General features: G+C 32.9%; 1 protein-coding gene across 5 annotated transcripts in view; it reads left to right on the top strand.

Annotated features, from left to right (window-relative positions):
• The window catches only part of LOC145241395 (uncharacterized), a 585,324-nt gene that overhangs the window by 287,453 nt on the left and 276,133 nt on the right, over positions 1 to 21,738 (top strand). The window contains exon 1 of one of the 5 annotated variants that reach the window (XM_080104322.1): positions 16,057 to 16,113. The exons of the other annotated variants lie outside the window; for them this stretch is intronic. The gene's annotated coding sequence lies outside the window, so the exon portion shown is untranslated. Of the gene's footprint in view, positions 1 to 16,056; positions 16,114 to 21,738 lie in introns of those variants that run through there. 5 annotated transcript variants of the gene reach the window in all.

Raw genomic sequence — 21,738 nt, 5'->3', positions numbered from 1 at the left:
TGAATGAAACTGAAACAAAATATAAAATGAACCAAAAAACTGGGTAAAACTGAAACGAAGTAAAAGTTGAATTGTTAACAATGAAATCAAATAAAAGCTGAATTGTTAACAATGAAATGAAATAAAAACTGAATTGTTAACGATGAAACGAAATAAAAACTGAATTGTTAACAGTGAAACGAAATAAAAACTGAATTGTTAACAATGAAATGAAATAAAAACTGAATTGTTAACGATGAAATGAAATAAAAGCTTAATTGTTAACGATGAAACAAAGTAAAAACTGAATTGTTAACAATTGAGCGAAATAAAAACTGAATTATTAACGATGAAGCGAAATAAAAACTGAATTGTTAACAATGAAACGAAATAAAAACTGAATTGTTAACAATGAAACGAAATAAAAGCTTAATTGTTAACGATGAAACGAAATAAAAGCTTAATTGTTAACGATGAAACGAAATAAAAGCTGAATTGTTAACAATAAAACAAAATAAAAGTTGAATGGTTAACAATGAAACGAAATAAAAACTGAATGGTTAACGATGAAACAAAGTAAAAACTGAATTGTTAACGATGAAACGAAATAAAAGCTGAATTGTTAACAATAAAACAAAATAAAAGTTGAATGGTTAACAATGAAACGAAATAAAAACTGAATGGTTAACGATGAAACAAAGTAAAAACTGAATTGTTAACGATGAAACGAAATAAAAGCTGAATTGTTAACAATAAAACAAAGTAAAAGTTGAATTGTTAACAATGAAATGAAATAAAAACTGAATTGTTACCAATGAAAGGAAATAAAAGCTGGATTGTTAACAATGAAACGAAATAAAAGTTGAATTGTTAACGATGAAACGAAATATAAGTGTTGTGTAATTATTTAAAAAAATATATATTTTTGTTTAAAAAAAATGATTTTATTAAATAAAAAGTCTTGTGTAATTATTGTTCAAAATGTAAATCTTTAATTGAAGTATAAACATATTTTGAAAAAAATATATATTAGAAAATATGATGCTAATATATTAGAGCGGTACCAATTCGGAAAATGAATTAGGAGCGTTAAAACCTGCACAATCGAAAAATGGTCTCAAATCCATATATTTTTTTTCTTCATGTACATTAATTCTTAATTACAAGCAGGGAGAACCGACATTGCCCGGGATTGAATGAGGATCAACGAATGTTTCACCCTTTGATATTTTTTGTCATTAAAATTAGTGAAATCGCCCGTTTTTCAATCAAATCGATTGGTTGCCTGCTCTAGTTGGAGACCCATCGCAATGCACTGGAAGGAAGATTCACATGACTCCCCGCAGTGACTTAATCTACAATACATTGTAGTTTACATTGCACTGTAGAGAACCTACTGTTGATTTTATAAACTTATTTTTATATAATGGCTTGAATTAAAGTTTAAAATGCAAAAGTCAAATATCATGATTCACTTGCATTTTAAACAGAAACATTCATTTCAAACACACTCCTGTCATATCAAAGAACCTGCTGTTGATTTTATATGCAGTGTCTTTCTGCTTGTGCAGTAATAAAACTTCTCAAATGTACTTGTGATGTTAGGCTGTAGTCAAAAATCACCTGTTCCTTTTTTTTCATCGGATTTTTTCCATTATTGATTACCAATATTTATTGATTACCTATATTTATTGAAGACATTCCAATACAAAATCTATCTAAGAACACTTTCAGGCACATAAAGTACATTTGTGGGAAATCTTTTTAAAAATAAGCCCAGCCGTTTAGGAGTCCATAGAAAATGAGCTCACATACATACACACACACACATAGAAAATTACTTTTATATAATAGTAGATAGATAAAGAAATATTTTTTTAAGATTACAATTTTAATTTTCATTTAATTAAAATCAATGAAAGTGGAAAATAATTGTTTAATCCTCAACATTAGACTTAATTAGTTAAAAGGTGATTTCATTATTAAAATGAAAGAAAATATTAAGGCAATTAAATTAATTAAAACTAGCTTCACACCCGGCATTGCCCGGTCGTACAATACACTTAAACATGATAGTTTAATTTATGCAGATTGTGTATGTATTAATATAGAATCAACCCTCTATTGAATATTATATATTACGATGGACTAATTCGAAAAATAAAAAATAAATAAACAAATAAATGTCAGCTGATATTTGGGCTTGACGATGAATGCCCTGGAAAGTCACTTCTGATTAGTTTTAAAATATGCAAGCAAAGAAACGATTTGCGGCGATTTTAAATGGTATGTCTTCTTTTATCGTAAATTGAATTCATGAATAAGAAAAATTTTAATAAAATGGTGAGGTACACCCAGGCTTGAATAGAGGATATTTTAATCTGTAATCGAATGCGCTACCACTGAGTTATATTTCCAGATGTCATTAATTTTGTTTTTTTTTTTTGTTTTTGTTTTTTTTAAGAAATGATTTGTTGCAATTAAATTATCTTCCTTGCCGCCGGTGTAACGTAAAATATTACCCAGTAAAAATTATTTTTTATCTATTAGAATGAAAGACTATTTATAGGATCAGATTTTTTCAATTTTCAATACTTTTCGGATGAATATCTGTACAAAATATATCTAAGAACACTACCAGACATATAAATTACCTTTTGTATTATTTAGATTCCTCGGACTACTGTTCTCATCTTGAGTGTGATCTTTGGTCATCTACACTGAGTATTGAACCTTATCTATTGTTTATGATATATACAAGTAATAAGTAAAAACATTAATATATATATATATATATATATATATATATATATATATATATATATATATAGGGTAGCAACAAAAAACAAAACCTAAATGGAGGCCGTCTAGACCATATGCTGTAAAACGGAGAAAAAAAGGCCAAAGACCGTAGTGTTTTGATATGATGTTTTGAATATAATAAGCTAGTTATGACCAAAGTTTCATTTCATTCGGACAAAACACTAAGAAACGGGGCCTAATTAGAGTTGGGGCCCGTTTTTTTTTTGGTCATCCTATATATATATATATATATATATATATATATAAAGAGAGAGAGAGAGAGAGAGAGAGAGAGATACGTTAATATATAGTAATAATAAGTAATAAATAATGATATTTACAACTAGAAATAAAAATAGGTTTAAGGCTCCTAACATTCGTACTAGAATTGTCCACAATGACCCGTGGCGCAATGGTTAGAGTACTTGGAAAAATCAATTGTAAAAAGTGATATTCTCCTGAAGGTTGAAGGTTCAATCCTCAGAAAAATACAATTGCAAATTACTTAGGACCTTTATCCAGTCATGGCTGATGGAACAAGAGCATGCTACCCCTGTGAAGTAAATAAAGTGTTCTGCTTGAAATTCCGTCCAAATTCCTGAGTTGGACAGAAACATTTCCAAGTTCGACAAGATACACCTAAAGAAGGTCGGAGGTTATATCGACCGAAACGTTGTGAAAATCACACTCAAGATGAGAACAGTAGTCCGATGAATCCAAATAATATGAATAACCAATCCTCATCTCAAAAATTCAGAAACGTAAATTACCTTTGTGTGAAATTTGCAAAGGATAAGCTCAGCCGTTTCGGAACCTATGAGGAAGGAATTCACACACACACACACACACACACACACACACACACACACACAAAGTGACTTTTATATAATAGTAGAGATAATGGTTTCATATTTCTTTCAGTTTCACTCAGTTTCTGTTTAGATATAAAATTCTAAATCAGGAGGACATCATGTTTCTTTGTGATCTGTAAACTTTACCAAACAACCTATGTGCGTTGTAATAAGGTCTATAAAACTATCTTCGGACTTAAAGGACACACACACGGAAAATAGATTGGAAAGGATGACCCTATAAATTCCAGGGATGAAGAAGCAGTGAAAATAGAAAAATTTGATGAGACTGCTTGACTTAGTTCAAATCTATAGTTCCTTCCTGCAGTACATTCACAACAAAAACGCGTCTATCTACGACCACTTTCTTCCTTCATGTACCTAAAACTAAACTGAACTTCCATGAGAAAAGTTTCTATCTTAGAACTACCCGTCTGTGGAACACAATACCATGGAGATGCTTCCCAGCTGATTAAAACATGTTGGTTTTCAAGTGTAATATAAACAAATTCTTGTTGATGTTAAATAATCAAGTTTGGTTCAGTCTGAGTTATTGCTACTAATCCTTATAGCGTTGTCACCGTCCACCCTACAAACTTGTTAACTCTTATTCTCAAATTGCTTTTGGGCCTTGAGAAGAGATTACTCATTAGTACAAAGATGCATTGAATTATGATCACTAATAGACATATATATTAAGTGAAACTGTAATAACAAAGAGAATTGTCATGCATTCTATGACAATAGAAGGTCAAATTGCAGACAAAGTCTACCAATGTCCCAATCAGACTAAAGTACCTATTGTCTTAAAAATAATAATCGTAACATTGTCATTAGTACAAGTTTGTAAAGAATATACATATTTTTAAAAGAACCTTTCTTACTCAATTATGACCAATTTATGTCTTACTAATTATTCAAATAGGTACCGAGGTCTTTTAATCATACTCATAAAAGATCTGATGCCCTATTTTTTATTTATTTATTTGTGACTATGAATGGGAACGACACACATTTTTTGTTTCAAGAAATAACTTTCAACTTAGACAAAGAATTTTTATCTATTTATTATTATCTTATGTATCCACATAAAATTATATATATATATATATATATATATATATATATATATATATATATATATATATATATTCAGTATTTACTTCGACAGTACTCGATATGTAAGAAGAGCTAGGTAGTAAGTTTTGAAAATATATATGGCAATTAAGCTACAAAGAATTTTCTGTGTTTTATCCTTGTGAGGATCTGTCATCAATATGTATATCTATCTATATGTTTATCTATATAACTACCTTTCTATCTATCTATCTATTTATCTACCTATCTATCTATCTATCTATCTATCTATATAAAATAAAAGAAAGAAAAATATTTGGTTTAATCCTCCATTTAGCATAAATGTCAAAACTAATATACCTAAGGAATTCTTCGACATTGTACAAAACTCTTTCAAATACTCACACAGATATAGTTCTGTTTTCAATAAAAACTCAATAAGGATTTCTTATTCAACAATGCCTAATTTAGCACAAAGAATCTTAACATCTAATAACAATAAAATTAAATCAGCCCAAAAAATCCCTTTCCCAATTAAACCCAAAACTAATTGTAATTGTAACAACAAACATCTTGCCCACTTTATAATGATTGCATCCATAACGATGTTATATATTCATACACAATTACTGAGCTCCCACGCAATCCTCCCATAACAGACACTAATATTTCATCTTCAAGTTATCCTTCCTATCCTCCATCTGATATAGTTACTAATCCAATATACTACTTGAGCAGCCCCTCCATCTACAATCATACAACTAGCAATAATAATAATAATATTAATGAGAATAATAATATTTCTCCTAACAGCCATCCTAACACTAACAACACTCATTATCCCCTCCAAAATAGTCCTCGTACAATCATTGTCCTACCCTTTGTCGAACACAATGAACAAAATTCAAACTATTTCCCTAATACAAATCAGCAAATTAATATTAATTGCAGACCTCGAGCTTTTAATAAAGTACATACATATATCGGCGCTACTTTAACATTAATTAAGAAAACAATATCAAACCACATTTCTTCTTTTAACAACCATAATTCTAATAATAACCAAGGAACTTCTCTAACCACTTTAATTAAAAAACTTAATTCTAATAATACCCCCCTCTCACTCAAATGGACTGTCATAAAAAAAAGTTAAGTCTTATACTCCAGGCTCTAAGTCATGTCGCCTCTGCATAACCGAAGCTATAACTATAATTACTTCCCCTCAAAGTAACAATATAATAAATTCTAAAAACGAACTGATCTCTTTCTGTAAACATCCAAATTTAATTATGGTAATTTTGAAACTACATATCTGTTACTTTAACCTTTCAAATATATATAATTTTTCTATAACATTATCGCATTTTACATAATTTCTTAATACTTTATAACTTAATAATCCTTTATTTTAATTCTTTATTTCTTATTTGTTTGGCCGGTTTTTTATCTGCAATTTCCGTTTTAGTGTTTAAATATTCCTATCTATCAAATATATCAATCTACCTATCTAGGGTTATAATCAGGATTCGGTTCTGGGGTTCGGGAAGGAGTGAGTCACTCTCTCGACAACAGCACGTTTCTGTCCTCTTCTTTTCCAATCGACCACACCTGGCCTCTCGCCACCAATGTCACACCGCACAATCCAAACGTCAGCAATACAAAATTCTTTTCAAGAGAAGATGTTCACGACTCTTTTCACTCTCTTCCCCCAGGGAATTTTTCCCTGCTTTTATATCCTCCTATCTAGAAAAAAAAGGAAGAGACAGGAAAAAAAATAGCTTCTCCCATCATGCTCTGCCTTCCCAAGATGCCCTTCGCGTATACAAATGCGCTGGCCATCCTTTCCTTCTTCTTTCCCAAAGAGCGATGCAGATACGCCCGGTACGTTTCTTTTTTTTTTCTTCTTTTCTAACCATATACCCCACAACCTACACATATCATATATGTATATTTACTTATATTTTACTATATGCATTTAATTACATACTTACTTGCCTTATCCAGAATTTTCAGATATCGGCCATCCTCTCGCTTTAAAAATTTTTTTTCCATATTTTATTTTTTCATTTCATTTGGTGTCTTTTAATCACTCCTGCTGATATTTTCTTAAGTTATAGCTTGTACATTTCAATTGACCTCTTTTTTGCCCTATATTTTTGGCGCTTTTTAACATCTTCTTGTCTGGGTCATTTTGACATTGGTTTTTCTATTTTCTATTTAATTCAATCACCATTCAATTTTTTTTTCTCTTCTTCTTCACTCATTTTTCTTAATTACACCTTGCCTTGGCAGCCAAGTCTAATGCATATCTTAGTTTTCTTTTAATAATATTATTGGAATTCTTTCCCCCTTTCCTTGTACCTATTTGTAAATTATTCCACGGATTTTGGCCTTTTGGATTATTTTGAACCATCTTCCAAGTACGCGATTCCCTTGGATTTTACTTGTGCGAATGGAAATTTAACTAACTTTCTTGGATTTGCATTTTTGGATTTTACTGTCATTGGATACTTTACCTTTCACCAGATTATCCATTCATGTGAAATTACTTTTTTTTTTCTTCACCCTATTCCCTCTGCTTCACTTTTTTTATCAAGTAAGGTCTATGACTTACTTGTAGTTTCATCAAATACTTTTGCAAGCAAAATCCAATCCTGCATTTTGCTAAATCCTACCCTCTGATGAGAAGGAAAGTATTTCTTCGAAACTCTGCAGATTAAAGACTATCCACTTATTTAGTGTTTCCTTTTCAAATTAAATATGTTTTTAACTCTTTTTCAGAGTGTTTTTTTAACATATTTTATTAGCTATTTGCTCTTATATATATATATATATATGATGAAAATAATGGAAATAGTATTCCGACAAAATAGAGAAAATAAAAAGGAACAAACCGTATTATGTGTTCACCAACGTTTCGTCTTTATTTCACCCAGAGGAAGTCTCGAAATAAAGACGAAACGTTGGTGAACACATAATACGGTTTGTTCCTTTTTTATTTTCTATATATATATATATATATATATATATATATATATATATATATATTACAAAAACTCAATGGATCTTGTTTATCATCTCCATGCACATTAGATGACGTCACAAAGAGATGACTTGTGAGATAAAGGATTTGTCTGATTTCTTCAAAGTCAGTTTAAATGGATAATGTCATCTCTTTGTGACGTCATCTAATGTGCAGGGTGATGATAAACAAGATCCATTGAATTTTTGTGTATATATATATATATATATATATATATATATATATATATATATATATATATATATATTGATTGCAGAAATTCCCCTCTGGACTAAAATGCTACATCACATCCAATGTGCAACACCATCACAATCGCCACATCTACAGAGGAAGAAGTTCTCAATAGTTAGTGCTCCCTTGCAGCTAATACAGTTACCAGCTATCTTGAACTTGCTTGTCATTGAATTCTGACTATGGATGCTCAGAGAGTGATACATGTGTCATACAAGCATTTATCATTGAGATCATTTTGTACGGATATCTCTTCTTTAAAAGTCCTGTGGCGATGAATGCGAGACGATGTGTACAGACTTAACAAGTTCAAAGAATATAGTCACGAATCTGCACAGGCGGCTTAAAGCTTATCTTAACATCGCTGTTTGTTTTGAGGGACAGTTTTGGTGGGGCTTTTTGCAACTGAGCAGCCCTTTTAAGGGACAGTGCTACTAACCCAGATCATGGGAGAGGTCTAGAATAGGCGACCTAAACATGATATCTTAATTTATGCAGATTGCATATGTATTATTATAGAGTCAATCCTCTCTTAAATATTACATATTACGAGGAATAATTTGCCACAAAACAAAAATAAAAAATAAAAAATGATAATTTCGTTCATCAAATTCCGTCTGTGATTATTTATCACCTCAGCTGATATTTGGATTTGATGATGAATGCTCCGAAAAGGTCACTTCTAATTAATATTTAGTTTTAAAATATGCAAACGAAGAAATGACTTGCGGTAATTTTAAATGGCACCTCTTTGTTTATTGTAAATTGAACACTCATTAAGAAAAAAATTAAGAAATATTTTTAAAAAATGGGGGGCTTAAACTGGAGACTATTCGATCTGTAGTCGAATATGCTACCACTGACTTATATCTCCAGATGATAATAGTTCTGTTCTTTTTTTTTTTTTTTAAAGAAATGATTTACTGAGAATTGTATCTCCCTTGATTTGCTGAGAATTGTCTCCCTTGGCCGGTGAGACATAAAATATTCTGAAAACCAAAGAAGGTGATATAACATATGAGAAATATTTGGAATCAAGTCTCCCTTTGCTGTTAATTCAGATCATTTGAAATCGTAGCAGCAAGTTTTAGTCTCCCCTCCATCAAGGTAAGAGATTTGGGAGAAATATCAGATATTTTGTAATTCATATGCAAAACTAGGAAAACAAATGACTATAATTGAAACAATTTATGACTGTAAAAAAGATGGACTAAAAAAAAGCTATGGATGATGGATGATACCCTTGTGCGACCTTAAGGGCAAATGTCACATAGCCCACTATACAATTCAGTCCATTACTTTTCCAACGAGCCTTCATTTGTTAAATTCTGATCAATAGTCGCTGAGACTTGCAACTTATAAAATTACCAAAAACGGTGGTATATTTATCTATCTATCTATCTATCTATCTATCTATCTATATATATATATATATATATATATATATATATATATATATATATAGTAATTTATAAAATATATATGGCGATTAAGCTACACTGAATATTCTGCGTTTCATCCACTATAGGATTCGTCAGGCTTATGCGCATAAGCCTGACGAATCCTATAGTGGATGAAACGCAGAATATTCAGTGTAGCTTAATCGCCATATATATTTTATAAATTACTAACTAGCTCTACCTACGTATTGAGCACTTTTGAAGTAAATACTTAAAGTTTACGCATAAATCTATACTTTCGTATATTAGGTTTATGTGAGTAAATGAAGTAGTTATATATATATATATATATATATATATATATATATATATATATATATATATATATATACTCATATATTTCGTGTATATATATATATATATATATATATATATATATATATATATATATATATATATATATATATATACTGGTAGCCAAATAGAATATTGAAATTCTCATATCTTTGGTTCTATGGGACGAAACTATATGAAAACTTGTAGGCTTTTTGAAGATCTATCTATCTATCTATCTATCTATCTATCTATATATATATATATATATATATATATATATATATATATATATATATATAGTTTTTTTTTTATATATAGGTTCTATTCAATGTAAAATTTCAGGACAATTAGTAAAGAACCTATATGTAAAAAAAAATATATTTTCAAACCAATAAAATATGCCTAAATTTGCTTACATTTGTACATGTAGTGTCCTACAGACCAGCTTGTTTTGTTGTTTCGATTGTCTCACCTGTGGCTTTGCCAGACCATTAATGCATATACATATGCATGTATGGATATACATATATATATATATACTTTATGGGCTTTAAGTGTCTGAGGGAGTGGCACTCGTCTGACAAGACGTTGCAATCATCATATATATATATATACATATGCATATATATATATATATATATATATATATATATATATATGTCTATTGAAACAATTTGTAATTAATTAAGTTAATACACTTGAGGTTGTAATAATAAAAAAACATATATACATATACATATATATACATATACATACATATATACATATATATATATATATATATATTGGCAGGACCCAGAGGATCTAGTGCACCACAAGCCTATGTAAATTTTGTTTGTTATCTTATTCGTTAGTCTTGGTGCACACAAATAGATGAAGTCATCTACTTACATTCGGTAAACAAAGGGAAAGTATAACAGAGGGATGATGACGTCATCCTCTAAAAGAAATTTTGAATAGATCTTTTCTGATGTCATAAATGCTGAACTAACAGAAGGATACTACACGTCACCTTTTCTGACCCCGATCAGGGGAGGAGAAATCCTTCGAGATTGAGGCAATTTTTATTTTTGTTCCAAACCAGAATGCCCCTTTGGGGGAGCTTGATTACCCCACATTAAAAACTGACCTTGTGTCTAACTCTGCCCTCGTGTGGAATCAAGTAAATAGGAACATCATCCAGTGGATGATGTAACTAAAGGATGGTGTTGTTCAACAAAAAGATTTGGGATAACCAAGCACAGTGGATGATGGATCACAGGTCATCTATTAGCCAATTAAAGGCCAATGGTGCGGAGTCAAAGTCAAGAACTTACAATTTTTTGTGGGAACTTGGTGTCGTGTAGTCAAAGTTTCAGCACTGTTTTTAAAATCAATTTCATCATTAGGGAGTCAGGTTTTTAAAAACCGACTTTAAAATTTACCATCAATTTGCATCTGTCTTTCAAAGAAATTGGATCATTTTTCTTGCTGTTCGAATAAGAACATTTTAAAATAAACCTTAAGTTAGCATTCTTCCTTAGCTAGCCTTTTTTTTTTTCGAATTCTTTATAAAGATGGAGATTATAATTTTTCAGCATTGTTTTCATTTCATCATTTCATGTGTACCATCATCATCATCATCATCATGACGGGCTCCTTGCCCAGACCAATGTGATTCTTCCTCTCCAGAGTTTTCTGTCTTCCATCAGTTGCCTCAGATCTTCAGGTTTACAGTTGGCGCTGTGTGCTATTTGTTGGATGTACGTGGATCTAGCTCGTCCTCTGCTTGCGCGTCCGTGTCGTGGAGTCCATAGCAATACATCACTCACCAATTCATGTTTACTCCTCAGACAATGACCGGCAAATTGTAGGCATCTTTCTCTGATGGTATTAGATATGGCAGGTAGGTTGCCATAAAGTTGCTGCTTCGTGGGATGATTTTGCCAAGATATATTTAATAGTGTTCTTAGCATACGGTTGTATGTGCCGTCTAGTTTTCTTTCCAATCTTTTGGTGAGTGTTCAGGTTGTAGCACCATAAACAAGGACAGACTCTACCACTGCCCTGAAGAACTGCCTTTTCATTTTGTCAGCCAGTCCCGAAGTCCATACTGAATGTAGCCCATCCAATGCGGTCCATGCTTTTGAGATGCGAATTCTGATATCTCTCTCTCTGGAAACTATGTTGCTGCCCAGATACGTAAACTCAGCAACTTCTTTCAGTGTTGATCCAACCAAAGCCCTGATCTCTCTTTTCACATTGAAAGTCATAAACTTTGTCGCATTTATGTGGAGACCAATGTCATTTGCAGACTTTTCCAGCTTACATAACAGTGTTTGCACATCAGCAGTGTTGTTCGCGAACAAAGCAATATCGTCTGCGTAATCTGCATCAGTTATGTGTGCTGATTGATGACGTCTGTTTCTGGATTCATTTAGGGTGAAGCCTAGCATGTTGTGTATATCAACAGAGGTGCAAAGTACAGAGTCAAGACAGACAATGAAAAGGAAAGGGGAAAGAGTATCTCCTTGTAGAACCTCAGTGCGGATGTCAAAAAATTTAGTGTCCCCCATCTGAGGACCTGACCATTGCTCGAGTGTGCTCATATAGTATCATGATAGCATTAATGACTTTATTTGAAATGCCATATGCTTTTAATATGCCGGCGATTTTTCCTCTATGTACTGAGTCGAATGCTTTGGAGAAATCTACAAAGATCATGACTGTTTCAATGTTTTTTGCTTTGAATCCTTCAATCAGTCTCCTAACAGTAAATATTTGACTAGTAGTAGAACGATTCTTTCTAAATCCATTTTGGTTCTTCCTGAGCACTTCTTCGATCTTTGGTTGGATACGGTTGAGAAGCATGGCATTGTAGATTTTTGCTGCAATTGGAGTGAGTGTTATTCCTCTGTAGTTGCTTGGTATGCTTAGGTCACCCTTCTTGGGGAAGGGAAGTATGCATCCTTCCCTCCATATATTAATAATTTTTTGATTATATACAGAATTGCATGAATCAAGAAGTATGTCATTAAAACCACTTGTCCTACATACTTCAGGAGGTATGTTATCTAAGCCTGCAGCTTTACGAGTATGTGTACTATGAAACTGTTTTTAATGTTACGTTTTGTTTTTAGTAAAATATGGCTTAAGCCAAAATATATAGTTTGAGATTAAGACTGAAATCGATTATGCTCAAAATATTTCAACTCAAAAAAAAGGCATCGTTTATGCCAGATACTTACTTTGGATTACTGAAAAAACTTCAAAAGGATTGTACTTAATGATATTAGTAATAACTATTTTTTTTTAATAACCAACGGAACACTGTTGACCAAAGAAAATATGTATGCAATGATGTGATGTATAGAAGTGAAACCTGGCCAGTGAGGGTTGAGGGTATGTGTTGTATGAAGAGAAATACTATTGTAACTGGGCCGTTAGTGTTGGTAGCAGGAACTGCATGACACATATACAAATGATCGAGCCAGTGTGTGAAATGATGTCATAGTGTAGTAAGAGAAGAAAAAGAAAGATAAAAAAATGCATCATGTGGAAAGGAGAACAAAAAACAAAACCGGTTGAGATGGACATGTGGCTCCATGGTGGCGACAAGAGACTTTTAAGTTGTGTCAGTCGGGCACGGTTTTACTAAACTACCTGGCAGATGAGATAAACTAAGAGACTTTTAAAACCCGAGGCAATGCGTTATTTTGGAAGAGCCATGATTAAATGCATCTCATTTCAACTTGAAAATCTCAGTCAAATTTCTTCCTTTTGTTTGCTTCCTTGCGACTGTCTCAGACACAACGTGTTGGGTCCAGGTGTTAAAATGTAGCAACACCCTTAAAGAAGATTGGCGACTACAGTACAATGTAAGAAAGATACAACGGATATTTAATGTGAGTATTAAAGACAGACTTAGTTATGATGAGTTCAGAGGAAGGTCTTTAAGTCAGTATAGAGGAATATGCGCAGAACAGCAAGTACGTCCAAGGATGGAGTACTGATGCCACATCTGGGCAGGAGCTGTTAAAAACAGCCTATCCTGCCTTGACAGAGTATAAAATAGACTTCGTGGTTTAGTGGGGATGCCCCTTTCTCTTCCCTGCAGCCTCTCTCCCACAGAAGAGACGTTTCGAGCCTGTCTTTGTTTTATCGTTATTTCCATGGCAAGTGCTCGTCTGAGCTCCAATCTCTCGTCCCCTCTCGCCAATCTTTCACAAGAAACACCCGTCTGGCTGAAACTACTGTCAATAAACAAATTCTTGATAAACCGGCCCCTTACGTAAGACACTCTATCAAATCTCCAATACTAATGATTACTACAATACTATCTCATTCATTACTGTACACGCAATAACCCTTATCCCTGAGTGGCCTCCGGGCCTTGATATGTGGTGACCCCCCCCCCATGTAAAAAAACAACAAAAAAAGGAGACTTTGATGGTATGGCCATATTGAAAGAATGGATGAGCGTTGTTAGGGTTAGTAGATGCAGAACAGTTTAGGTAACAGTGAACCTGCGACCTCACGGAGGAAGATCTAACAAAACATGGGGAGGGGTGGAGTAAGTGATAAAAATGTACTTGAGAAAAACAAAGGATAAAAACTTCATTACTTTGGAAGTCAATTTCTTAAAGCTGCCTAACGCATGCCAGCTTGTAAAACGGACGTTACTGTTATTATTATTGTTATTATTGTTGTTGTTATTATTATTATTATTATTGGTTCAATTGTAGCTTTCACACAAGTCAACAAACGATCTGATTGGAAACCTGTGGTGTTCTCTGGAAGCTGATTGACAACAAGTTTCCCCAGACGTTCAACTCTCTCCATCCTATTCGATAGCATTTGCAAATAAATTTGCGACATCGCAACAGCCCCTTACCATTGATTTCTCGCTAGCAGTGGCCATTGGTCTATACTGGAATTTTAGTGGTACTAAGCCTCCCCAAGGTCTCAGTTCTCTTCGCGCTTGTCTAGTGGAGGTCTGGTCAGTGCTCTCTCCTCGGTCTTTCCATCCTCCTTGATCCTTCTCGGCTCTTTGGTATCACTTTTCGGCACTCTTGCATAATTTGACCCGAATTCTTGTGAATTCCCGTCAAGCATGGATCGGGCGAGATCGGCAATCATCAGTGTCAGTCGAGCGTTGTTTAAAAATGTTGAAACGCTGACTCGACTTTTTATTTTATTTATTTAATTTTTTTTCTGTTATGTTTTTAGTAATTTTTAAGGTGATATTAAGGGGGCGGGGGGACTTTTTATTTTCTGATTAATTACTTATTTACTATTATTTTTTTTAATTTAATTTTTGGGAGTTTGATTAGCTAATGAAAAAGCGCTATCTAAATGGAAGCAGACGACATTCGAATTGGAAGAAAGCGACTAAACCAACAAAAAAAAAGAAAGAAAAGCTGACAAATAAATATATTTTCAAACTCGCCAAACAGGAAAATGACAGGCAAGAAAATAAATCTATACATGTTAGAAAATGAAATGAAAATATCGATGCAGACAATCTCATATTGTCAGAAGAAGAAATTGCTGTCCCCCAAAAATGAGGTGCAAAAACACAAATGTTTACTTTAAAAAAGATCGTGTGTAAAGGATGGTTTCTCCTGGAGATGTACAAATGAACAGTGCCATCAAAAGAACTTGACTGAACAACAAGTCTTGAAAAAAAAAAAAAAAATTTAAATACAGTTACAAAACAAAACAAAACAAAAAAACTTGTACTTACACCTAACAATTATACGGTTAAAAAATCTTTTCTTGGAGAAAAAAAAACAAACTTTCTGTTGATAAATATTTTGCAAAAAAAAAAAAAAAATTAAATACTAAAGTGAAATAAACATATTTTCATTTTTCAAGGTAGTTTTTTATTTTTTTTATTTTTGATTATTCGCATTTGTATTTTTGATATTTCTTCCGGTTTGTTTTGTTTTTTTCATTAGTCTGCGTCTATTACGACGCGCTCGGCTGACACCGATAATTGCCGGTCTCGCCCGATCCATGTTTGACGGGAATTCACGAGAATTCGGGTCAAATTATGCAAGAGTACCCACTTTTCTATTGGGAGGAACGGTGATGAGACAATGGGAGGGGATGCGTGGTTGGGAGGGTGTAGAACTTGTAGATAGGCAGCTTCGGTGTTCTTCATTCCCTGTAACGCTTCTTCGTTATATTGTATTCTTGTACTATTCTCAGCATTCAAGGATTTTCCTTAATATTTCAGCCGTTTTTATTATTCATTATCTTATGGAGTCAACTGTAAATGTTACGTCACCAGCAAAACTTATAAAATAATGCAAAGAAATAAGGTGTCCTAGCAACAGTGTTGTTTATGACATGCAAACAATAGAATTTATGATATGTAAACTCTGACACTATTAACTTCACACCTTGAGCAGTAAGTATATGTGCCTTAAATAGTTTCCATATAATCAATCAAGGGAAGTAACTCATCTTATCATCTGACATCAACACATGAACTGTTCCTGTCATTTTATTTTATCAGTAGACACCAAATGTAATGAGGGTATTTTGTAATTTAGTTGTTTATTTTCCTTAAAAAATGTAATCGGATGATATTTAAAAATAATGTACTGTTTTAATTTACAAAAAATGTAATTTACAATGCCTAGTCTTTTACATCATCATCAACATCAATACTACTACTACTGCTAATAATAATAATAATAATAATAATAATAATAATAATAATAATAATAATAATAATAATAAAAAAAAGAATGGCAGAAATTGAAATCAGTGGAATAGCTGCAAAAATACAACGACTAACGATAATAAAAACGGCTGAAATATTAAGGAAAATCCTTGCATGCTGAGAATAATACAAGTATACAATATAACGAAGAAGCGTTACAGGGAATGAAGAACACCGAAGCTGCATATCTACAAGTTCTACACCCCCACCACGCATCCCCTCCCATTGTCTCGTCACCGTTCCTCCCAATAGAAAAGTGGGTAATCTTGCATAATTTCACCCGAATTCTCGTGAATTCCCGTCAAGCATCAATCGGGCGAGACCGGCAATTATCGGTGTCAGCCGAGCGCGTCGTAACAGATATATTAATTATTAATTATTATTATTAATAATATACAAGTAAAATTTTATGCCATTTACATCAGATCTCTAATTCTTAGCAATACTGTTTAATTTTTTAAATTAAGAAACACTTACATGGGCACATGGCACAATGGATGAGGAGTTAAGTTACAATCAGTTCTAAGTGAAGTCTTCTGAAGGGTCCACACTATAGGTAATAGCTAACTTTTTTTATATATTACATAGCTGATGGAACAATAACAATCTACCTTCATAAATTATTTGAAATTTCACATAGATCCCTGAGTTCGATAAGGTACACATTGAAATTACATCGGCTGAAACGTTATGATAATAACACTTAACATGAGAACAGTAGTCCGAAATATCTAAATATAATGCACATAATTTTGGTCCCATCTGATGGAATTATATACGGATGACCATAAGTCGTGCCTAGGATAATAACAATATTTTACCAGTGCGTTTCAGAATCTAATTCTTTTTTTCTTATTGCATTACATGCAGATCCCTAAATATATATACCCGCATAATAATCTCTCGAAATTCTTCACAGAGTCTTACCACTTTACTAGAGAATATTTACCCGGCGTTGGATATAAGTATCACAGAAGATAATTCCTTAACTACATATGAAAATAAAAATAAATGACTTAATAAACGTGTCCTATATTATGTTTCTCTTGGTCTGTCTGTCTGTCCATTCCACTTTTTTCTCGAAAACTACTGGGCTGATCTGTCTGAAATTTTTATGGACCTTTTCAATGATAAGGTGCAGCGAACTAGGTATTATTGTATCCATTCTATGCACAGTTAGGGATTATTAGGGATTAGTCACCACAACACCACATTTAGTTTTCTCAGAAACTACTGTCCCGATCTGGCTGAAATTTTGTATGGACCATTGCTATGATAAGGTGCGCTGGACTACGTATTATGGTGTTCATTCGCTGAACTATTGGGGATTAATAAGGATTAATATTTAATGTAAAAATGAGCACAAATTTAACTCTATTCAACTATCAATTTGACATAAGCTATTCTAAGTCAACGGCTATAACTTTTTAACAGACTAAAACGTCTAGTATTATATGAAGAGAAAAGATGGAAGTTTATGCTAGTCATAATCAATGTTTGTAAGGTGCTCCACAATCGTTTTAGATCAATTCGGCACGTTTAGTTCGATTCCGAATAATAGCTTTAGCTAATTCAATTGTTGCAGTGGCATTAATTTCTTCTTCAATACGTGCTTGTCAATTAGGTAGATTGTCGGTATGGCTTTGATGATAGGCACAAGCCTTTAGGAACCTTCATACAACAATTGTTCAGAAGATTACGGTCAGGTGAATATGGTGGTCATGATTGTCCAATACCTCTGGCCATAAGTCGTTCCTTTGTAAATTGACTACTGAGAAAGTCCCCTAGACATATATAGAGCGACTGTCTTAGTTCACTTCTGTTCCTATTTAGAGGTTGTTTTTCTTGTTATTATATATATAATATATGAAATTATGTCTGCAAATTTTATGAGTTGGACCCAAATAGCATTTAAACTGACAAATTACTTTGATTATGACCAGTCAATTTTCATTTGTTATTGTTGTATCATGTTATTGGCAATAATGTATGCGATTGCAATTTTTTTTTTTTTTTAATATTTAGTCTAGTTTATCAGTTTGCTAATATAAGAACATACTTAAATAAACACCTAAAAAGAAAAATCAACCAAGGGGAATAACTCTTATTTTTTTAGTAAGAGTTAGCGTTCCTTATTTGCTTTATTAGCTTAGATACTAAACCTAACAAAAAGACATAACTATAGAACATAGAAATATTTGCAGAACAAACTTGAACATAATGAATTTTAAGCAACATCGGATCACTACAGATAATATATCTTGGAGAGTAGACAGTGGATCTTGGTTTAGTTAAGCATCGTAACTCTTGCTTCCTTTATTTTGTCCTTTAGTCCTCACATCACACAAGCAATGTTTCTGACAAAGAGAGAAGAATTGCTGTTTTCTGGGTTGGAATTTATCCATATAAACTTATTGTTGGCCAGTTTGTTTCTTATTTTTTACCTCAAAATAGCATTTCATCAAGTTGCTTTATGCCTTGTCTGGAGCGATTTCCGTTCATATATTTTCTATTCTTTATGTATACAAGTCTTTTTTAAATCAGAAGCTCGATGTTTAAGATATAACAACAGAGCATATATAAAAAATAACTGGAAATGGATTCGATGTGAGTTGTTTTGGTTCTTTCGGAGTTGTACCTATTATATTGCTATGCATTTTTCTCTTCAGGAACTTTCTGGTTTTTCTGATTATCAAAGGAAATATTCAGTACTAGCTGTACCTACCCGGCCATGTATTACCATGCCTGAGTCTGGTTGACACACACACATACGCATAAACACACACGGAAGCACAAACCCCAAAAACATACACATGAAAAAAACATGTATGGAAGTACACACCAAAAATCACATGCACACACAAAGAAGCACACACACATGCAAAAACACAACGCAAACACACGGAATTATGCACCAATAAACACACACATATGCGCAAAAAAACACACGCACACACAAAAAACACACACACACGGATGCACACACACAGACACAAACATGCAAACAAGCACACACACAGAAACATGCATGCACACACACTTGCAAAAAACACACACACACGCACATACAAAAAGAAACACAAACACTCACACATGCATATGTACAGAATAACTCATGCAGACAAAGAAAAACAGACACACGCACGTGCAAAAAACACAAACATGCACACACGCTCACACGCAGGAACACACGGATGCACACACGCACTACCAAACTTAGGCACACAAAGTTATGCACACATACATGCACCCACACACGTGCACACACTTCATCGAAAATAGTAAGGAGTAGACAGTTTAAAGGCTTTACAATCACACATAAAGGAGATAATACACACACGCACACACAAAATAAACAGGAACACGCACATACACACACACGCACACATGCTGTAACACGGATGCACACACATACACGCACAACCAAACTCATACACACCCTCACAAACAAAGTCATGCACATACACGCACCCACCCACACGTAGACAGTTTAAAATCACACGTAACATTGAAGTACATAAAATGTCAATTTACGGTTATGATTGAATGTTAGAGTCAAGCATTATAGTTAGCTGTGTAAAGAAAAAATAAAGAAAATAGCATTGTTGAGTGTCTGGTAAGGAGAATCAAAGTAGAAAAAGAAGCAATTTTAACCGTAAATTTTGTGTGTTCTTTTTGTTTTTTGTTTTTTATTTATTTTTATTTATTTATTTATTTTTCAGGGATTATATTTATTAGATTAGGTACTGGAAACAATTCAAAATAAAAAATTTAAAAAACAGGAAAGTAAACGACCCGTTATAAAACAAACTAAAACAAATAAAAAAAAAAACAAAAAAACAATAGCATCGTTTGGCTTTTTGGTATGGAGAATCGAATAAAAAAAATGCTAACCGTAAATGTTAATTATGTTTGTATCAAGAATGTTTTTTTAAGGGGATTGGTTTCATGGTGACAATGTCTGTGGAGGTAACGGTAAGGGTATTAATACATAAAATTACGATTATGAGCGGTTAAGAGTTTTTGTAGTTGATTTAATATTTATAAAACGATTGCTTCGTGTAGAGAGAGAGACGCTATGTTTGTGAAGGTCTGGCACGTTCGTTTTTTGAATAAGTTGTTTATTCCTGAATAATGAATCTGTCAGTTCTCAGCCAATGAGAGAAGCCGTGAATTTTGAAGGGAGAAATTATTATTTTATAGTCGGTAACTGGAAAGATAATGGTATGTATATGAGTTTATTAACCAGTTACGAAGGGTTCCGTGAAAAAATAGTTATAAAGTGTGTATATAGTCCTGGTGATAAGTGGGGGTGGTAAGAGGGCTGTAGATTTAGAAGTAAAAATAGGAATAACCTCGTTGAAAGATGTTGCGATTGTGATAATGTTGCTCCTAGGATGTGAGATTTTAGTATAACGACCAAATGTGTATAAAATGGTGTTCTAAAGTTTTATAAGATAGTGGGTAATAATCTAGGCATAATAAATTTGTATCTGACATCTGTTGTTACCAACCTACGGTATTTTGGTTCAGAGGGGAATATCTGCAATCATTTTATTATATAACTAGCGGGGGTACCCGGCGTGGCCCGAGTGTTTGTTTCCGGGACGGGGGGGGAGTTTTAAAAAATGTTATGGTAGGTAAGTAGGAAGGATCAAACCTGGAGTCATGAGTAAAAGTAGGAAAATAAAGTGTGAAAAAAAAAAAAAAACATCTGCAACGTTAACAGTTCGGCCACTAAGAAAAGTCCATTCCAATTGTTTACGAAAAAAAAAAAAACGACTACGGTAGGTCGGCGCGAACGTGAAAATGTAATGTGAATTGTCCAGCACGCTAACCACTACGCCACAGAGCACTGCAGCTTAGTTTAGTGATTTTAAATAACTTCACATGAAAGAACTACGAAGCCAAACCGGTGTTCTCTTCTCAACTGTTCCTTGTGAACGATCCCCAAACGGTGTTAAGTGGTGGCAGGGGGAGGAGGAATTTTTAAGAGAGAAAATATTTTACCACTTCCATTGATCTTAACCGATTTTGGCCGTGACTTCTCAGCAGAAAAAGTATAGAAATCTAAGATTATCGAGGAATTTGAGAACTAATAAGCCTATAACAAACCTCAGATATTGTTCTGCCGTTTGTGCATATTATATTTGCATGAAATATCTTGATTTTTAATCCTATTAATGTCAAAATCAGATGGGAAAAAATGAGATAATAGATTGACATACAAATATTTGTTGTTCCTCCATGAATGAAACAGATCTGTTCATGTACCAAAGTTTTAGTTTTGAAAAAACTGATTCGTAA

This window comes from Euprymna scolopes, chromosome 20, assembly GCF_053919585.1.
Source record: "Euprymna scolopes isolate OS-2025 chromosome 20, ASM5391958v1, whole genome shotgun sequence".
NCBI lineage: Eukaryota > Metazoa > Mollusca > Cephalopoda > Sepiida > Sepiolidae > Euprymna > Euprymna scolopes.
This window is presented reverse-complemented; position numbering and strand designations above follow the sequence as displayed.